Source organism: Ictalurus punctatus, chromosome 27, assembly GCF_001660625.3.
Source record: "Ictalurus punctatus breed USDA103 chromosome 27, Coco_2.0, whole genome shotgun sequence".
Taxonomy (NCBI): Eukaryota; Metazoa; Chordata; class Actinopteri; order Siluriformes; family Ictaluridae; genus Ictalurus; species Ictalurus punctatus.
Genome location: NC_030442.2, coordinates 189,972 through 209,951, shown reverse-complemented (window position 1 = coordinate 209,951; position 19,980 = coordinate 189,972). Strand labels below are relative to the sequence as shown.

General features: G+C 39.4%; 1 long non-coding RNA gene across 1 annotated transcript; it reads left to right on the top strand.

The window, feature by feature from the left end:
- Positions 1-6,000: 6,000 nt before the first annotated feature.
- On the top strand, positions 6,001-15,172 carry LOC128629281 (uncharacterized). The gene is made up of 4 exons (XR_008393628.1): positions 6,001-6,677; positions 6,883-6,940; positions 7,233-7,287; positions 15,027-15,172. It is a non-coding gene; the product is annotated as an uncharacterized LOC128629281 (long non-coding RNA).
- The last annotated feature ends 4,808 nt before the right edge of the window (positions 15,173-19,980 follow it).

The following is a 19,980-nucleotide window of genomic DNA, read 5'->3' as shown; positions in this document are numbered from 1 at the left end:
TATTACAACCTAATTCTCTTGTTCAAAGTAGTTATAGTGTTCAGAAACATTTTTAATAATTCATGTTCCATACCTGTCCGTTATATAGTTTTATAAAAGTCATACAAGTTATTTAAAAAATCATAATGAAAAGTTATGAAAAGTAATTTTAAAAAGTACAAAAAGACAAAAGCAAAAAATCTATCTATCAAAACATTTTATAGAATAGGTTATATATAGATAGATTTTATATAGAATAGATAATCATTATACCTGGTCTCCTCCAATATGAGTCTCATTAGTCTCCTCCAAACCTCCCCTATCATTGGGGGGTGAGGAGTGGTGTGATGAGGTGTGGTGACTTGGTTATGTGAGATCTGGTGTTAGGAGATTGTGTTTGGTATGTGTTGCTTGCCCTTGTGGCTATAAATATTCTCTGTTCTTACCGCTGTGCTGGTTTTGACTCTTGCCTGGTTCTGACTGTGAGTTTGTTTGCTCCTGTATCTATGTGTATTCTGTTCACCATTGTATATATGTTTCACTTGGTCTACTGGCAGTAGGGGTGTGGCTGCCATTTCTTTTGGGAGAGGGGTGCTTTTGTCTTGGTTTTTGTCTTCGGTAGTTAGGGACGAGTACTTGTATTTTCTGTCATTTTCATTTTAGGTAAGATAGCTACCTAACAAGGAATTTTTTGTTTATTATTTTGGCCCTGGCCCACTCTGAAGTTACGACTGGTGTTGGTTCTCTGTAGTTATATGTATATATATTTGTGTTTTACAATATACCACAACCTTTGTGTACAAACCTGTTTGTGGTGTTGTTCCTGGCTCCCTCATTTTAAAGGTCAATTCCAGTGAATCGCCAGTTGGTTACTCTATGCGGCCTAACCTAGTATGGGCCATAACAGCCGACGTCTGTCAGTGCAGTGTGAACTAGGCTTAAAATCTTTTTGATATGTTCTTAAATATTGCCAAATTAATGAATAACTTCATTAATATAAGCAATTTCCTTACCAGCTCCATGTCACTATTCACAATGCATGCCAAATAATACAACCATGCCATATACTCCTCAAATATCTCTAGCAAATAACCTTGCTGGATCTGAAACCCCTGTCGGTGTGGTGAAGAATTATTAACTCTCAGTATAAATGGTGGTGTTTAAGGCACTGACATGCACATAAGGCTATATAATTGTGATAGATTCAAGATGGTGAGTGGAGTGCAGTGTGCTTTGTTTCATTGAGACATGACTGCACAAGAATATTCCAAACTCAAATGCTTCCATTCCTGACTTTCAGAGTGGCTTTTCAGGGTGGACAGAGATGCTAGAATGAGTGGTAAGAAGAAAGGTCGAGGAGTCACACTGTATATTAACATCCATATTATTGGCTAAGGGAATTCAAGGTCCCCATATGTTTGCATCCCACAAGCAGCTGCTGCAGAATCTGTATGTGATGTCATACTCTTGTGTATTGTGAGACCCCAAACTAGGCATCTGAACTCTTTCATTGTCATCTCTGAGGATTTTAATCATGCCATTCTCTACCACTTTGCCAAAGTTCCACCAGTTTGTCAACTGTGTTACCAGAAAGAACAAAACACTGGATCTCCTGTACACAAATGTGAAGTGTGCATACTTCATCTGCTCTGCCCCCATTGTGAAGGTATGACCACAACCTGCTTTTACTGACACCCACCTAGCAGCCTGTTGTCCTAAGGCATACTGTGACAAAGAAGAACATAAGGAGATGGTCAAAAGAGGCATAGGAGGCTATGGAAGTCTTTTTTTTTTTAGACCACAGACTAGCAAGTGTTGTGTGAACTAGCTGTGGAAGACATTGACAACATGATGGACTACATCAATTTCTGCATGGACACTATAGTTCCTGTCAGGAGGGTATGTTGTTTTCCTAGTAACAAACCCTGGATCACCAAGGACCTGGAGGAACTACTGAACAAAAAGAAACAGGCTTTCAGACAGAAGGACAAGGAACAGATGAGGAGGGTGCAGATGGAGTTGAATGTGAGACTGATGGAGAACAAAGAAGCCTACATAAGAAAGTTGGAGGGCAGGTTTTAGCAGAACAATGCAAGGAGGTGTGGGATGGCATGAAGCAGCTCGCCAGCTTCAAGCCAAAACAACCACCTGGGGGGGGTAATGAGTTTGTTCTTTGTAAATTTGTTCTTCAATAGCTTCAACATGACACCCCCCAGACTGAATATACACATACACATATATATATATATATATATATATATATATATACATATTATATATATATATATATATATATATATATATATATAATATGTATATATATATATATATATATTTATATATATATATATATATAATATGTATATATACATATATATATATATATGTATATATATATATACATATTATATATATACATATATATATATATACATATTATATATATACATATATATATATACATATTATATATATATATATATACATATTATATATATATATATATATATATATATATATATATATATATATATATATATATATATATAATATGTATATATACATATATATATATATATATATATATGTATATATACATATAATATATATATATATATATATATATATATATATATATATATTATATGTATATATATATATATATATATATATATATGTATATATACATATTATATATATATATATATATATGATGTGCGTGATTTGAGTATGTGACGAACTGTCTCTTGAAATTTATTTTGGGTTTGTTGTCAGTAGCGGTCATAGTTCACATGGGTAGGATTCTTTGCACGTGTGGATGACCATACGCGTCAGCTACCAACAAAGATAATTTCTGAGGACAATGCCAATATAGTCGATGTAGTCTGTCTGGGAATGTGTCCATTCTCCATGCCTGCATACCTTTCAAACAGTGGTTTTCAAAGTGGGTGCCGCCAGGGGGCGCCCGGGGGGCCTCAACAATTTGGTGTGAAAAATAAATAAATACAAGATTTTCTCTTTCTCACTCTCATACAACCCCACGCACACACACAATCAATTCCTAATGTAGTGTAAAGATGTAAGATGTAATTATTAAATAAAAAAGGGATATATATTCAGAAGTCTGTATTTTTAAGGTGTTTTAAAGATATCTTGCAAAAGGGGGGCCCTAGGTCAAATGTTAATGCCATTTGGGGGGACTTGCCCTAGAAAAGTTTGGGAACCCCTGCCTTAAAGCACATACTTTTTGACCAGTCAAAAAAAGTATGTTCTTCAGCCAAGGAAGTACATATTGTGAAAGTACACAATTTCAGATGTCGCTTGAGTAACCAAGATAAGATTCAGACCAAATAGCTAATAGTAAACAAATTCCAATAACCAAAAATAACCAGTTATCACAGAAAAACTAAAATTTTGGTTATTTTGGTTAAATTTTGGTGTTAAAACTTTGGTTTTAACACCAAGTAGGTTTTAGGCTTAACATTCACTTAATCTTACATGGAACATTGAAATGAGTTAAAATACCATTGAATAAAATCGAGGGTGCATGCAGACTCTTCTGGATATTGGAGATTCAAACAGTAGTAACTGCAAAACATCACAGCAATACCACTGTCTGTGTGTGGCACCATGACAACTTGTGGTGGGAATTACAATTCATCCGTGACTTGAATCTTTTTTTGATTTCGTTTACCAAAAAGATTTGTACAAAACACTGATTCATTCATGAAATGTTTGCAAGCTATGTCACAGAACAACACTTGATCACAAAAACATAATTCATCATTAACAACTTTAAATGTTGTAAAAGACAACTATGTAATTAGAAACGGTTTTGAATGTCATATTTGTCTGCTTTCACAGCAAATGTGAGGAATTTTTATTCTATGAAATACTAACTTGCTAGTTAGGCAGCTCTATAACACCTCTCTTGATATTCCCTAAAATAACTGATTAGAAAGCCATATTTGCTTTAACTATAGACACTAATTTGTTTACGTCCTATCTAATCCCAGCAGCTGTAGCATCTGCAGTGCTTTAGAACTGTGGATATAGAGAGCATACTGTCAGACTAATAGAATATGGACTTAATAATAATGTCAGTTAAGGTTAAAAGATTTAAATAATATTTGTTGGAAGGTAAAGCGTTATTTCGAAGAGGGAGCTAGGGTTGCCACCTTGATTTGTGAAAAAGCAGGACACTAGGACAAATTTTTTTTTTTTTTTGGGTAAAACCATATTTGCAAATATACTATGCTAACAGGTGTAGGACTCTCTATTGCCTCTCTTACCTATATTTGAATATAATAGAAAGACGGTCCCTTAATTTGCGCACATGTGCGAATACTGAACGTCCAACATCAAGCCAACTTTATGCCAAAATTTTGACCGAATGAATTTTGAATGCTGGAATTTTGTTTTCAATCAAAATATACAAGCCCAATGAATTGCAGAGGAAACTAATTCAAGCATTGTTATTGCTTGGGTTTTTTTTTATTATTATTTAAAAAAATAATAATAAATTTAAATTTGTGTCAAATTGCTGGACAGAAAAATTCAAGTATTGTCACTGTGATATATTTTTTATTAATTTATGTAATTCAACATGCCATTTTGCCTTGAGGACATTTAGTACTATTATACTTCCATAGAAGTCATGTGAAAAGGGTCTATTGAGAGTTTCCTTAGCTGTATGTTTTGGATCGTTGTCCTGCTGGAAGTCCACCCACGTCTCATCATCATCCTGGTGGATGGCAGCAGATTCTTCTCAAGAATCTCCCGGTAAAGCGCACAAACAGCCCCACACCATGATGCTTCCACCTCCAAACTCCACTGTTGGTGTAGTGTTTTTAGGGTGATGTGCAGTGCCATGTCTTCTCTAAACATGGTGTGTAATATCACAGTCAAAAAGTTCAATTTTGCTCTCGTCTGACCAGACTACTCTCTCCGAGTATTTCATAGGCTTGTCCAAATGAGTTGTAGCAAACTTTAAACGAGCTTCGACATGCCTTTTCTTTAGTAATGGAGTATTGCGGGTGAGCGTGAGCAGTGGAGTGCATTGTCTATTGTTTTCTCTGTGACGATGGTAACTGCTGCCTCCAAGTGTTTCTGGAGCTCTTTCCGAGTGGTCCTTGGCTCTTGGGCTACTCTTCTGACTATTCTTCTGACTCCCTGGTCAGAAATCTTGTGAGGAGCTCCTGTGCGTGGCCGGTTGATGACGGAGTGATGTTGCTTGCACTTGTGGATAATGGCCCCAAAATGGTGCTTACTGGAAGATTCAGAAGGTTTTGAAATACGTCTGTATCCGATTCCATCAATCTGTTTCACAACAGTAAGGTTGTGAAGGTATTGGGAGAGCTCTTTGCTTTTACCCATCATGAGATGTTTCTTGTGTGACACCTTGGTAACGAAAAGCCTTTTTATAGACCATCAATTTACTAACCCAGCTGATATTAATTTGCACAGATAGGGGGTATAACTACTTACGGATTTCAGCTGATTCCTTGCCTTACCTTGCCTTGGAGAACTGCTTTTTCTTAGCGTGTTCAATACTTTTTTCCCGTGTCATTCCACTTTATTACACATAACTTTATGTATGGACTTTAATGTTGTGAATTCTTTATATTTCCAGATTTCTTGAGTTAATACTGATGTCTGATGAAAATTTCATGTGAATAACCTCATTGGAAATATATTTACTGAAAAAATTAACTTATTTCCCCCCACTGTATCAACTGAACTTACACAGTGGGACTTCTCACTGCAGACTGTAGCACAGTGACATTATGTAAGCTTTCATATTTCTGCTACCAATCAAATAAAAGTATACACATGGCCAATATTCGCTGTGTTTTACCCATTTATGGACACAAGTTTGGATGTATAAAGATAACCAGGAAGAATACAGAATAGCAGTAGAAGGAAAGCAAATGAGATTTTATTTGAAACTATGAAATTCAAATTTAGAAGTAGATTTTCACAAAAAAAAGGGACAATTCGTGTCCCGGGAAGAATGTCAATTTTCTGGGACTGTCACTCAAAAAAGAGAACAATCCCGGGAAAACCGGGACAAGTGGCAACCCTAGAGGAAGCACAATTACTTACTAGTAGTGACAAGTAGTCTTAAAATGGTGCCTTTGTTTTTAACCATTATCCATTCAGTCACACACTATTCCACAATTCAGTTTCATTTAGGAAAAAAAAAAAAATCAATTTCACAGTAATGTGCTCATATGACAGCAGATGGTCCACCTTAATGTGATCTAAATAAATACTGGGTTCTAATGTTGAATTGCCCAATTCATGTATTTACCTTTTATAGCCCAATTTAGCAATTACTTATGTCTGGGTTTAGATTAGACTTGGTTGCTGACCTAGATATTCATGCAAGGCATGTAAAGATAAGAATCTCTGTTGGACTGAATACATTATTCTAATGAGCGGGAGGCTCGAGCCTCCAGGTGAGCAGCTGGGAACCTACCGGAAACAGAAGGAGGAACAGAGGCAGGCGTGAGCAGAACTCTGCCAAATTTGACAAAATGTGTCGGTAGTCCTGAAGAATCAGTTGGAGACCGAAAGGGGAGAATTTGATTCCACTTAAAGTGGTATATATGAGTCACGAATGGATCCTAATTCAAACCTAATCAAGAAAGGATTGTTTTACTTTTTACTGGTCTGTGTTTGTCTGATACATAAAGGTAAGAATTAATCTATTGGTAATCTATTGTACTTTTAAAGTTTCTCTAGACTGGTGCTAAATAATGCTAAACATAGAATGGAGCATACGATTGGAATTGACAGTGTGCCTGTCTATGGAGATGATGCAGTTAATCATGCCATATTTCACATAAAAACAGACTTTAAATATAAACTATATACACTAATGTCGCAATCTCTTTTCAGTGAGTATTTTGTGGGCTGTTGAAAGAGTGAATTTAACTCACCAGAATGATCTTGAAAAGTAAGTTTTATCTTCGCTGTTAGTGTACTGTTTAATATAGTAACCATACTTAGTAAGTGTATAATAGACCATTTGGCATCTTCTGATGCTGTGAGACAATAATTTGCCAAATTTGCCCTAGTTTGTTTTTTGGGTGATCTTGAATGTATAGACAGTAGGCTAAGCTATATATTTATAAGGCCGAAGTGCTGATTACCTGTAAGAAACAAACCGTGCCTTGTTCTCTCGTTCTCGTTCTCTCTGTGTGTGTGTGTGTGTGTGTGTGTGTGTGTGTGTGTGTGTGTGAGAACAGCGGGAGCAGCGGGATAATGCTGGCGAAATGGGAGACCCGTTCCCAAGCCGAACAGGTAGGAGAGCTATGCAGAGGCGGTGAAGCATTGCACTCAGTGCGCTCCGACATGCCGGGTCTGCACACCTGGGCTAAATGCAGTCACATAAGGTTAAATGCATATCACTAAAGGATGGAAAAATAACTTTGGCACACAATTATATTGTTGCATATATTTAAGTAAAATTACCCTATTATAAAAGCTAATTAAATATAATGTCCCCATGTTAAATAAAAAAAAAAACTGTAACACTCTTAATATAGAGATGACGTTTTAAAAAGGAATGAATAAGCTGAATATCGGTGTTACCTGTTACACTGCTTAACAAAGTATTTCTCATGAGCACTTATTGGGTTATAATTGGAGCCCTCTCAGACAGGGAAATTCCCTGTGTACCACACAAACTTTAAGGGTTCCCCCAGAAGGACAAAACTAAGACTGACACCCCCCAAAAAGTGTGTGAGGGTCCAGTGATGTTGCCCCCGCCTCCCACAAACTTTAGGATAGATTTTTGTACTCTAGAGCTTTTTGCTCTCAGCAGTTAGATCACCGTTGTCAAGCTCCATTGTCTAGATGCAACAGTCTGGTTTCAGGTGTCTCAGAGGTCAGTAAAGGCGGAGCCGTTATTCTCTCTCTCTCTCTCTCTCTCTCTCTCTCTCTCTCTCTCTCTCTCTCGAGGAGGAGGAGGACACTGGCCTCCTTCATAACATGTTGTCAGACTCTATCCTTTTGTAGTCCCAGTCTCGACTAAGCCTACATGAAATTACTGAAACCAGATATCAGTTTGTGATGTAGCCTACAAAAAGAGGCAAACAGAATAGATAAGCACAAACTGCTTAGCTTCAAAGCGACTTACATAAACTAATTTATGTTGAACAGGCAGATTTTGCTTCAGACCAGAGATGTACTATTTGAATTACTTGAGCACTGATGACACATACAGTGGGGGATATGAGTATTGAATGCTTCAACATTTTTTTTTAGTAAGTATATTTCCAATGAGGTTATTCACATGAAATTTTCACCAGAAATCAGTATTAACTCAAGAAATCTGGAAATATAAAGAATTCACAACATTAAAGTCCAGAAATAAAGTTATGTGTAATAAAGAATAATGACACAGGAAAAAAAGTATTGAACATACTAACTGAAATGTATTTAATACTTAGTGGAGAAGCGTTTGTTTGTAATGACGATTCAAGACATTTCCTGTATGAAGAAATTATGGTTTTGCAGTATTCAGGTGTGATTTTGGTCCGTTCTTCTAAACATATTGTCTTTAAATCTTGTTCAGTTGGATTTGAGTCTGGTGATTGACTGGGACATTCTAACACCTTGATTTTTTTTCTCTGAAACCAATTGAGAGTTTGCTTTGCTGTATGTTTGGATCGTTGTCCTGCTAGAAGTCCACCCACGTCTCATCCTCATCATCCTGGTGGATGGCAGCAGATTCTTCTCAAGAATCTCCCCGTAAAGGGCTCCATTCATCGTTCCTTCAATTATATGAAGTCTGCCAGTACCATGTGATGAAAAACAGCTCCAAACCATGATGCTTCCACCTCCAAACTTCACTGTTTGTGTAGTGTTTTTAGGGTGATGTGCAGTGCCATTTCTACTCCAAACATGGTGTGTAGTACGACAGCCAAAAAGTTCAATTCTGCTCTCGTCTGACCAGACTACTCTCTCCCAGTATTTCATAGACTTGTCCAAATGAGTTGTAGCAAACTTTAAACGAACTTCGACATGCCTTTTCTTTAGTAATGGAGTCTTGTGGGTGAGCGTGAGCAGTGGAGTGCATTGCCTATTGTTTTCTCTGTGACGATGGTACCTGCTGCCTCCAAGTGTTTCTGGAGCTCTTTCTGAGTAGTCCTTGGCTCTTGGGCTACACTTCTGACTATTCTTCTGACTCCCTGGTCAGAAATCTTGTGAGGAGCTCCTGTGCGCGGCCAGTTGATGACGGAGTGATGTTGCTTGCACTTGTAGATAATGGCCCCAATGGTGCTTACTGGAGGATTCAGAAGGTTTTGAAATACGTCTGTATCCGATTCCATCAATATGTTTCACAACAATAAGGTTGTGAAGGTCTTGGAAGAGCTCTTTGCTATCAATTTACTAACCCAGCTGCTATTCATTTACACTGATAGGGGTATAGTACTTACAGATTATATTACAGATATAGTACTTACAGATTTCAGCTGGTTCCTTGACTTAGAGAACTGATTTTTCTTAGTGTGTTCAATACTTTTTTCCCATGTCATTCCACTTTATTAGACACAACTAAATGTATGGACTTAAATGAGAATTCTTTATATGTGTGGATTTCTTGAGTTAATACTGATGTCTGGTGAAAATATATATATATATATATATATATATATATATATATATATATATATATATATATATATATATATATATATATATATAAGCACTGTATATTTCACCTGTCAAAGTGTTTCACATAGTTAAATCCTGTCAAATTATACCAATAAACAATATCTGGTGTATTTCATCCACTGGGGCTTTTCTGAGGTGTAGTTGGTAGGGGGAACATATTAGGATGGGGTATTTCCCCTAGTGAAAAACTATGAGGAATCACAGTTTCATAATCCTGGTGTAGCTGTGATTTGTATGATGAAGTATTTTATTCACAAGCGCGGTTAATAAGGGTTTTTATCTGAGCTGTATTTGGAAGGGAGACAAATTCCCTACCGGATAATCCCTATAATCTGTCTGATAATTTCAAGAATAAAACTTTTGCTGTATTTTTGATTAGTATGACTAGGTTTTTTTATTATTATTCATTACTATTATGAACTGGTCTAGGGAGAGGAAAAATACATAAAATAATAAATGGCTTAAACTGAATATTTTTTTATTACTTTCTTGGAACCAAGACCATAGCAGCAACAATGGTCATAAGTACAAATACAAAGAATAGTATGAAGTAGAGGCTGGGGCTGGATTGTTTTCAGCCCAGACTGTATATAAAGTCCCCTTGGAATCTACAACTTGATGGCAAGGCCAGTTCAATTGTTTTTCCTGTAAACTGAAGATAATTGGGTTTGATATCAAAAGATAAATATGAGAGGAGAGCTTTTATTTTCTGGTATTCATATGTAGATGTGTTAAACAACATAGAACATAAAACATTTTGTACCACCCAATTTGCAGGCAAGCAAAAATATTGACTGAAAATGTGGGCATTGCCAATACAACCATTTGGAATGTCCTGAAAAAGAAAGAAACCACTGGTGTACTGAACCACAGACACAGAATGGGCCAGCCAAGGAAAACAACAACATCAGCTGATGACAGAAACATTTTCAGATCAGTGAAGAAAAATAAATACGACAGTGACATCACCAACAACCTCCACAGGGCAGGGGTGAAGGTATCACAATCCACTGTTCAAATAAGACATAGAGAACATAAATATAAAGGCCATACCACAAGATGCAAACCACTCATCGCAAAAAGAATTGGAAAACAAGATGGAATTTGAAAAGAAATACAGAGATGAGCTACAAAAGTTCTGGAACCAAGATGAACCTCTACCAAAGTGATGGAAAGGCCGAAATATGGAGAAAGAAAGGATTTGCTCATGATCCAAAACAAACAAGCTCATCCGTGGAGGTAGTGGCATGGCTTGAACTTGCATGGCTGCTTCTGGAACAGGCTCATTATTCTTTATTTATGATGAAACTCATGATGGTAGCAGCAGAATAATTCAGAAATTTACAGGAACATTTTGTCTGCCAATCTACAAAGAAATACAATCAAATTAATCCGGAGGAACTTTACCACGCAGCAAGACAATGACCAAAACTCAACAATGGACTTTATCAGGGGGAATAAGTGGAAGGTTTTAGACTGTCCACCCCGGACCTTAACTCAACTGACCAAGCAGTTTACCTGCTGAAGAGGACACTGACAGCAGAAACCCCTCAAAACAAACAAGAACTGAAAGAGGCTGCAGTTAAGGCCTGGAAAGACGTCACAGAAGAAGAAAACGAACAATACGGTGATGTCAGTGAGTCACAGCCTTGATGCAGTTATTGTAAACAAGGGATATGCAACCAAATATTAAGTGTCATTTACTTTGATTTACTTCAAGGCTTATCTGTTCCTATACTTTTGCTCCCCTAAAAATTGGGTTGTCTGACACAAAAGGTTCTATGTTTTATGTTGTTTAACACATCTTGATGTAAATACAAGGAAATAAAAGCTGAAATCCTAAACTCTCATCTCATATCCGTCTTTGGTGGACAGAACGAACACATGAATTGGCCATTCCAATAGTTTCAGAGGGGACTGTATACACAGTCTATTGTTGAGAGTTGTGTCAAATAGTGATTTTGTGTTCATTGGAGCTAAAAGACACTTGGCTTAAAAAATGCCAATCATGAATTTTGCTACCTGTCTTTCAGTGTGTGTATGGATGATTTTAGATTTTTGCCTATGATGAGATGTGAAGACCCAACCATAATGGTTTCATAAGAGTAATGCAGAGGTAACAGTAGATAGTAGAATTCTTTTAGCCATCACATTAGGTATTATGAGCAGCCATCATTGATTATGAAACTATTATGGTTTAAGTGCCTTATAGCACAGGGTTTGTAATATGTCCTGAGCCAGCTAATGGCTAACTATCTATTGCAATTGTGAAAATGAGCACTATCTTATTAAGGACCAGAAGCAACTCTGTCGGGTTTTAGGAATACAACCTACATTTTGCATATCATGATATACTTTACCAACTAGCATGTGAGCTCTTTTATATTGAACTAAATGTTGTGCAGTGCTTTTTCACCTTTCAAAAACCACCTCTTTCTGGTTTTAACACCATCTAGCACTTGGTAAACCAGGTCACAGCTTCAGTTTCTTTGAATATGCATAAGAGCTCTTTAATGAAGTTGGTTCATTGTGAGATAACCTCATTCCAACTTTGTGAAGGCACTTACTTTCCATTCCAGGGAGCTAAACAGGCAAGTCTTCTGGTCTTTTCTGCTCCCCACATTTTTTGTGACCCTTCACATGTTGTGAGTCACAAAGTGACAGTTTTGCTATTTGTACTCAGCAAGGGGAGAAAACAAGCATGCTCAACTATTTTTTTTTTGTTGAAGTTTTAGTGGACCATTTTGTATGCCAGATGCCTTTAAAATTGAGAGATATGTTTATACAACCGTTAGATCTAGTCCACTAATTTGATTGGATGAGTGGTGTTCCAAGAGTGCTTATATAATTATAACTACACTGTGATGCTTCACTGTTTGCTTCATTGATTGTCTGTGCTCGAAACATAAAAATCCAATTCTTGCAACACTCCCATGAAACCATTACTATAGTAAAGTTAGCAACATAATTACTGGACATGATAAAAGATACACTTTTCATGACAATTGCTTCTGACTTAAAATATGAAAACTCGTCAGATGAAGATGAAAAGGAAGAAGGGAGCCAATTTCACTGGATGCACCTTTAACAGGAATGTACAAATCATTGTGAGCTACCTAGCCACCTAGTCAACAGGCTGACTTGAACAGAACACAAGGACTAAAAGCTCTCCTTGTATGTTATTGCGTGTGTATATCATTAGATCAAAACCTTTTTTTCATTTGGTCTGTTTTGATTTTTTATAAAGACCACAATAATTATTGTTAGTTTGGTTTAGGATACTTTATATTTTCTTGCTGATGAGGGTTTTGCCATTTTAGAACTGTTCCCATACTATTATGTTTTTGGAAAACCTTTTGATGAATATTCTTTATTTTATATACAACCCCAAGTCCGAAAATGTTGGGACAGTATGGAAAATAAAAAAACAAACAAACTAAAAGAGTTGTTTAAAAATTCAATTCACACGGTACTATATTGAAAACACATTATTAGCACATTATTTGATGTTCTACTTTGTGAATTTAATTTAATTTTGAAAATATACACTCATTTAAAATCAGTTTACCGCTGTGTAACATCACCTTTTCTTTTAATAGCACTTATTAAGCATTTGGATGCTGAGTGAAGACATCAGTTGGTTTAGCAAGTTTAGCAAGCGGAATTTTCCCCATTCATCCATTATGCATTTCTTCAGCTGAGCAACTGTACAGTTCTTTTGTTGCCTTATTTTGTACTTCATAATGAATGCACCACACGTTCTCAATTGGAGAAAGGTCAGGACTGCAGCAGGCCACGCTCGCACCCACACACTCTGCTTACACAACCACGCGCTTGTAATCCGGGCAGAATGTGTTTTGACGTTGTCCTGCTCTGGATGGCAGTATGTGCTGCTCCAAAATGTCTACATATCTTTCTGCATTAATGCTGCCCTCACAGATGTATGGCTTCTGCTTTGCATAGTAAAGCCTTAACTTGCATCTGTGGATGCAGCGGTGAATGGTGTTGAATGTAAGAGTTTACCAAAGTATTCCTGAGCTCATGTCAGGATATCTATTACAGACTCCTGACGGTTTTTAAGACAGTGACATCAGAGATCAGGGATCTGAGATCACACACATTCAGAAGTAGTTTTCAGCCTTGCCCTTTACGCAACGTGATTTGAGCAGATTCCTTGACACTTTTAATTAAATTCTGCACTGTAGAAGGTGAAATGCACAAAGTCCTACCGATTTGTCTTTGGGGAATGTTGTTCTCAAAGTGTTGGATTATTCACGGACACATCTGTTGACAAATTGGCGAGTGTCGACCCATCCTCGCTCTTGAAGGACCAGGCCTTATGTACTATGATTAGATGATTGCTTCACCTGTTTCACATCCCTATTAGTCCTAATTAGCTCCTGTCCCAACTTTTTTGGAACATGTTGCATGCATCAATTTAAAAGTAAACGCTTATCTTCAAAAAACTATGCAGTTGATTATTTAAAACATCAAATACCTTGTCTTTATACATTTAAAAAAAATACAAGTCAAAGTACAAATTAAAGTCATTCCTCTTTGTTTTTATTAGAATTTTCCATACTGTCCCAACTTTTTTGAAATTGGGGTTGTAGATGGACTGTTGGGGTAAAATATACCAAACCATGCTGCCTCTTTGGAATATTTTTGACCAGGATATTAAGGTTTAACATGACAGAAGTATATGCTGTTTCAAATAAAACACTACCTGGTGTCCTACAAATTAAAATACAGGAAAAAAAAATAATAAAATGCAAAGACCAACAGTTTCAGATAACAGGAAGAGTGTAATTATAAAATAGGTTCACAGCAGATCTGACAAACTGGCAGATTTTATTTTATTGTATAATAAAATGCACTTACATCTTGCTTGTGGTACTTTCAAAAACATACTAAAAACTAGTGAAGTGTCAGTATACCTACATTCTTGTGAAAGGTGATCATGAGGGGCTTACTGAACTTCCATGGCATCCACTGAGTTTTATGGGCTTTCATGAGGATGTCTTTTGTAATCCATGGGAGTCCCCCAGCATAAGAGAGTTTTTGGAATCCCCATGGGTCTATGCAGAATTCACAATAAGACCCATTAACTCATTTCATAACATGTTTTCTAGTGGGAGTACCATGGATACTTATTTTCCCCACTATGAAATGGGGAGTTTGAGTGAGTTAATTAAATTGTTCAGCTTTGCTGAAAGGATATTTTGGAATGATAATGAGTCTTTTAGCTTCAAGCAAACAAGAGATATTTCATTACACTATTTAAAATGGTTGCTTCAGTATGATTACTCCTTACTGTTATTCATTAATATGCATTGTGTTAACTCCATTTCCTTTCAAAGCAAGTCCAGTTAAACAACACATCCGTAGAGCCGAGTGAAGCATGGGCTGTCCGCAGATCAAGGGGTAGGGGCCACTTCTATGGTTAAAGCTAGCAATATATCTATGTCTATATCTATTGATATTTCTGCATACACAACTAAACGACCTTGTGAACTACTCAACCATATCTTTATAATCAAAATCTTTAACTTTGGAAATATTATCAAAAGAGTAGTATTTGGTAACTTTGTTTCATTTTGTTATTACACCTAACTATTGCCATTGGAATGAGACTTTCATTTCACAAAAACAGTATAATAGTCAAATAACATAATGAAAACAGAGTATATTTATAATAATCTCAATCATATTTTGATGACTCAAATGTGCAGGGGTCCTCTGAATATAGTTGAAACATTTATTGCTTTTAAATACAGTTAGCGCATTTTATATATATATATATATATATATATTACACACTAACACACACACAGCAAAAATAGAAACGTCCTCTCACATTCAACTGCTTTTATTTCCAGCAAATTTCTTAATATGTGTAATTATTTGTATTAATATAAAAAGATTCAACAACTGAGACATAAACTGAAGTTTCACCGACATTTTGAGAAACAGAAATGGAATGATGGGGCGGGTATCAGATACAGTCAGTATCTGGTGGCCTCCAGCTGCTTTAAGTACTACAGAGCATCTCATCCTCATGGACTGCACCAGAGTGGTCAGTTCTTGCTGTGAGATGTTCCTCCACTCTTCCACCAAGGCATCTGAAAGTTCTCCATCACGTCTGGGGGACACATGGTTACATGTAATTTTCCACTGTGAGGACGATCAGCTGTCCTTCCTGTCTCCCTGTAGCATGTCTAACACGTCTTACATTACAGACATAGCAGTTTATTGCTCTGAACACATCTGCAGTCCTCATGCCTCCCTGCAGCAGGTCTATGGAATGTTCATGCAGGAGAGCAGGAACCCTAGACATCTTTCTTCTGGTGTTTTTCAGTGTCAGCAGAAAGGTTTCTATAGTGTCCTAGGTTATTTTAAATGTGACCTTAATCACCTTCCACCTGTAAACTGTTAGTGTCTTAAGGACTGTTCCACAGGTGCATGTGCAATAATTGTTTATGGTTCATTGAACAAACATGAAAAACATTGTTTAAACCGTTTCCAATAAAGATCTGTAAAGCTTATTTGGATTTTACAAAATTATCTTTAAAATGCAGACTCCTGAAAAGGGACGTTTCTTTTTTTTATTTTGCTGTGTGTGTGTATGTATGTGTGTGGGGGTGCGTACAGTGGTGCTTGAAAGTTTGAATTTTTTGAGTTAATGATAATTTACTTATTGAGGGAAATAATCCAATATTACATATCTGTGTATAGCACAAGCATGTGAACCTCTAGGATAAGCAGTTAATTTGAAGGTGAAATTAGAGTCAGATCTTTTCAATCAAAGGGATGAGATTCAGGTGTGAGTGAGTCCCTTTTTATTTAAAGAATAGGGATCTTTAAAAGTCTGATTGTCACAACATACAGTTGCAATCAAACTATTCAACCTCCATTGCAAATCAGTTTTATTGTCAAAGTTGAATCAATTTATTGTCAAAATGTACAGGAAATATACATTTTGACAATAAACCTGATTTGCAATGGTGGTTGAATCATTTTTTTTTGCAAATGTATGTCTGTGGAAGTGTATCATGGCATGAACAAAGGAGATTTCGGAGGACCCCAGAAAAAGAGTTGTTGATGCTCATCAGGCTGGAAAAGCTTAAAAAAACCATCTCTAAAGTGTTTGGATTCCACCAATCCACAGCCAGACAGATTGTGTACAAACTGAGGAAATCCAAGACCATTGCCATACCCTCCCCAGGAGTGGAGACCAACAAAGATCACTCCAAGAACAAGATGTGTAATAGTCCACAAGATCACAAAGGAACCCAGGTTAACTTCTAAGTACCTAAAAGCCTCTCTTACATTGGTTAATGTTAATGTTCATGAGTCTGCCATCAGGAGAACACTGAAGAACAATGGTGTGCATGGCAGGGCTTCAAGGAGAAAGCCGATGCTCTCCAAAGAGAACATTGCTACCCTTCTGCAGTTTGTTAATGATCATGTGGACTAGCCAGAAAGATATTCTAAAAAAGGTTTTGTGGACAGATGAGACCAAAATAGAACTTTTTGGTTAAAAGCATTATGTTTGGAGAAAGGAAAACACTGTATTCTAGCATAAGAACCTTATTCCATTTGTGAAACATGGTGGTGGTAGGATCATGGTTTGGACCTGTTTTGCTGCATCTGGGCCTGGATGACTCATGTGGCGACAGGCCGGCGGCCAGCGCACAGGAAACAAAGATCACTCCTCCCACGACTGCTGCAGTGGTGCTGAAGAGACAGCTCTGCTTCAGCACCACCAATGTTTTGGACGGCCGGAGAGCACGTGGCAGTGGCGCGGGGCCGCCGACACACACACGGCCAGTGATTGGAGCACCACACAGAAGAATTCCACCATTCCGCAGGCAAGGGGAGAGTATCAAAAGGCGATACTCCACTTGTAAGAGAGAGAGAAGTCTCCCCGTGCATATGACGCAAATGCGGGTGAAGGCTCCACCCCTGGCTGTAACAGCAGATCGCTGAGACCCTCACCGCACGATCGCACTTCAACACACACACACACACACACGTGCACCCACACCCCCTTCACAGACTGTCCGGAATAAAGATTTCACTACGGAAAACACTAAAACGGCCTCCTGTGTGTCTGTGCTCCGCCCACCGCTGACTAAATTCCCTACACTGATGGAGGATGCAGGCATTGAGCACAGACACACCCACTTAAACACACAAAAGAAAAACAACACGTAAAATAAATAAATAAATAGTTTGGGTGGATAGATATGGGGACATAGTTAACATGGACCCCACGCTACAGCGTCTCATGGACACTAGCCTCCAGCAGCCGGCCACGACACAGTAGCTTGCCCAAAGCCTGCGAGTTGCTGTCCGGGATCTGCTGGCCCTGAAAGCAGCCCCGCCGTTCCGGGACCCTGGCCGAGAAACCAGGCACCTTCTCCCCCGCCTGACCCTAGAGGACGACATCGAGACCTACATCAAGACCTTCAAAGGGGTCACCCACCGAGAAGACTGGGGCATGGAAGCCTGGCCACTCATCCTCAGTCCATTGCTCTCCAGAGAAGCAAGCACCGCATACTACATCCTCTCTCCGGAGCACACGGCAGACTATGGGAAGGTAAAGAAGGAGATCCTGGCATGGTATGGCTGGACTTCCCAGCAGGCAGCAGCAGAGTTCCACCGGTGGAGCTACCGGCTGGGGGCCCAGCCCCGTGGACAAATGAACACCCTCCTATGCCTCACCAAACTGTGGCTCCGCCCTGACCAGTGCACCGCCACCGACTTGGCAGAAAAGGTGGCCATGGACTGGTTCCTGAAAGCTCTGCCGCCCCAGAGCACCAAGCCGCGGAAGCCCATACGCGCACCCAGGAACCCAAGGGGCTGCTAACTGCCCTAGAACTTGCCCTGCCCCTCTTGGAGTTCGGCAGGGACAGGCACTGACCCCATAGCCTGCCCAGAATGGGCCGCCACATCAGCCCGACTGCCAGCATGCTTCTGAAGAAAAAGAGGTCATCCGAAACTGCCCCGCGTACAGGACCCTTCAGGAGGAGAACAGACCAATGAAAGCAGGTCTGGGGACACAGAAGGAGAGTGAAGACTCTGGGCCAGCCAGAGGGGGCCGCTGCACTCAAGACCCGCCAAAACCAGCCCAGCAAAGGAAGGAGGCCCCAGCTTGGCCGGCCTTCATGGTCCGGGGCAAGGAGAACACCCTGGCCGAAGGTAAGTTGCACAAACCTCCTAACCCATTCTCATCTGTATTTCAAAAGGTGAGCTGGCAGGGGAACTTCGACCGGGAGCAGAAAGAGGACGACCGCCTGAAGCATTGCTGGGCCCAGGTGCATCAGATTGAGGGGGTCGACCAAAACCCAGAACACAGGCTACCCCCTCCTACTTTTTAGTCAGGGGAGGCCTGCTATACCACCGGACCCAGCGCAGAAGGGAAAACATGGACCTCCTGGTAGTCCCCAAGACTTGAACCCAAACGCTGATACACCTGGCCCATGCCCATCTGCTTGGGGGCCACCTGGGGGCCCGAAACACCGGGGAAAAACTGAAGGACCGCTTCATCTGGCCGGGGATGGACGCAGAGGTCCGGGCCTTCTGTCAATGGTGCCCTCAGTGTCAGCGTACTGCCCCCAGGAAACCCCCGCCCAGTGCCCCTGATCCCTCTTCCCATCATAAGCGCCCCCTTTGAAAGGATGGACCTCGTAGGGCTGCTCCCCAAAGTACGTACTCATCATCCTGGACTACCCCACATGGTACCCTGAGGTGGTACCACTACGCAAAGCCACCTCTTGCAACATCGCCAGAGAACTGATTCTCCTGTTCAGTCGTGTGGGGATCCCAAAGGACATTATGATCGACAAAGGTACGCCTTTTGTGTCTAAACTAATGTCCGATCTGTGCCGGCTGTTGCAGGTGAAACACCTCAAGACGTCGGTCTACCACCCGCAAACTGATGGACTGGTCAAGAGATTCAACCAGACGCTAAATCAGATGTTATGCCGGGTGGTAGACGAGGAAGGAAGAAACTGGGTCCTCCTCCTTCCCTATGTGCTCTTTGCTGTTTGGGAGTGTCCCCACACGTCCACGGGCTTCACCCCCTTCGAGCTCCTGTTCAGGCGGCGACCTCGAGGACTGCTGGACGTGGCTCATGAAGTGTGGGAGGAACAACTGTCCTTGTTCCGTTTGGTCATCAACTACGTGCAGGAGATGTAGGAGAAGATTGACCGGGTAACCCCGATAGTTCAGGAGCACATGTGAGCCGCCCAGGAAGAACAGAATAGGATGTACAACTGTCCCACGTAGCCTCGCGAGTTCCAACCTGGC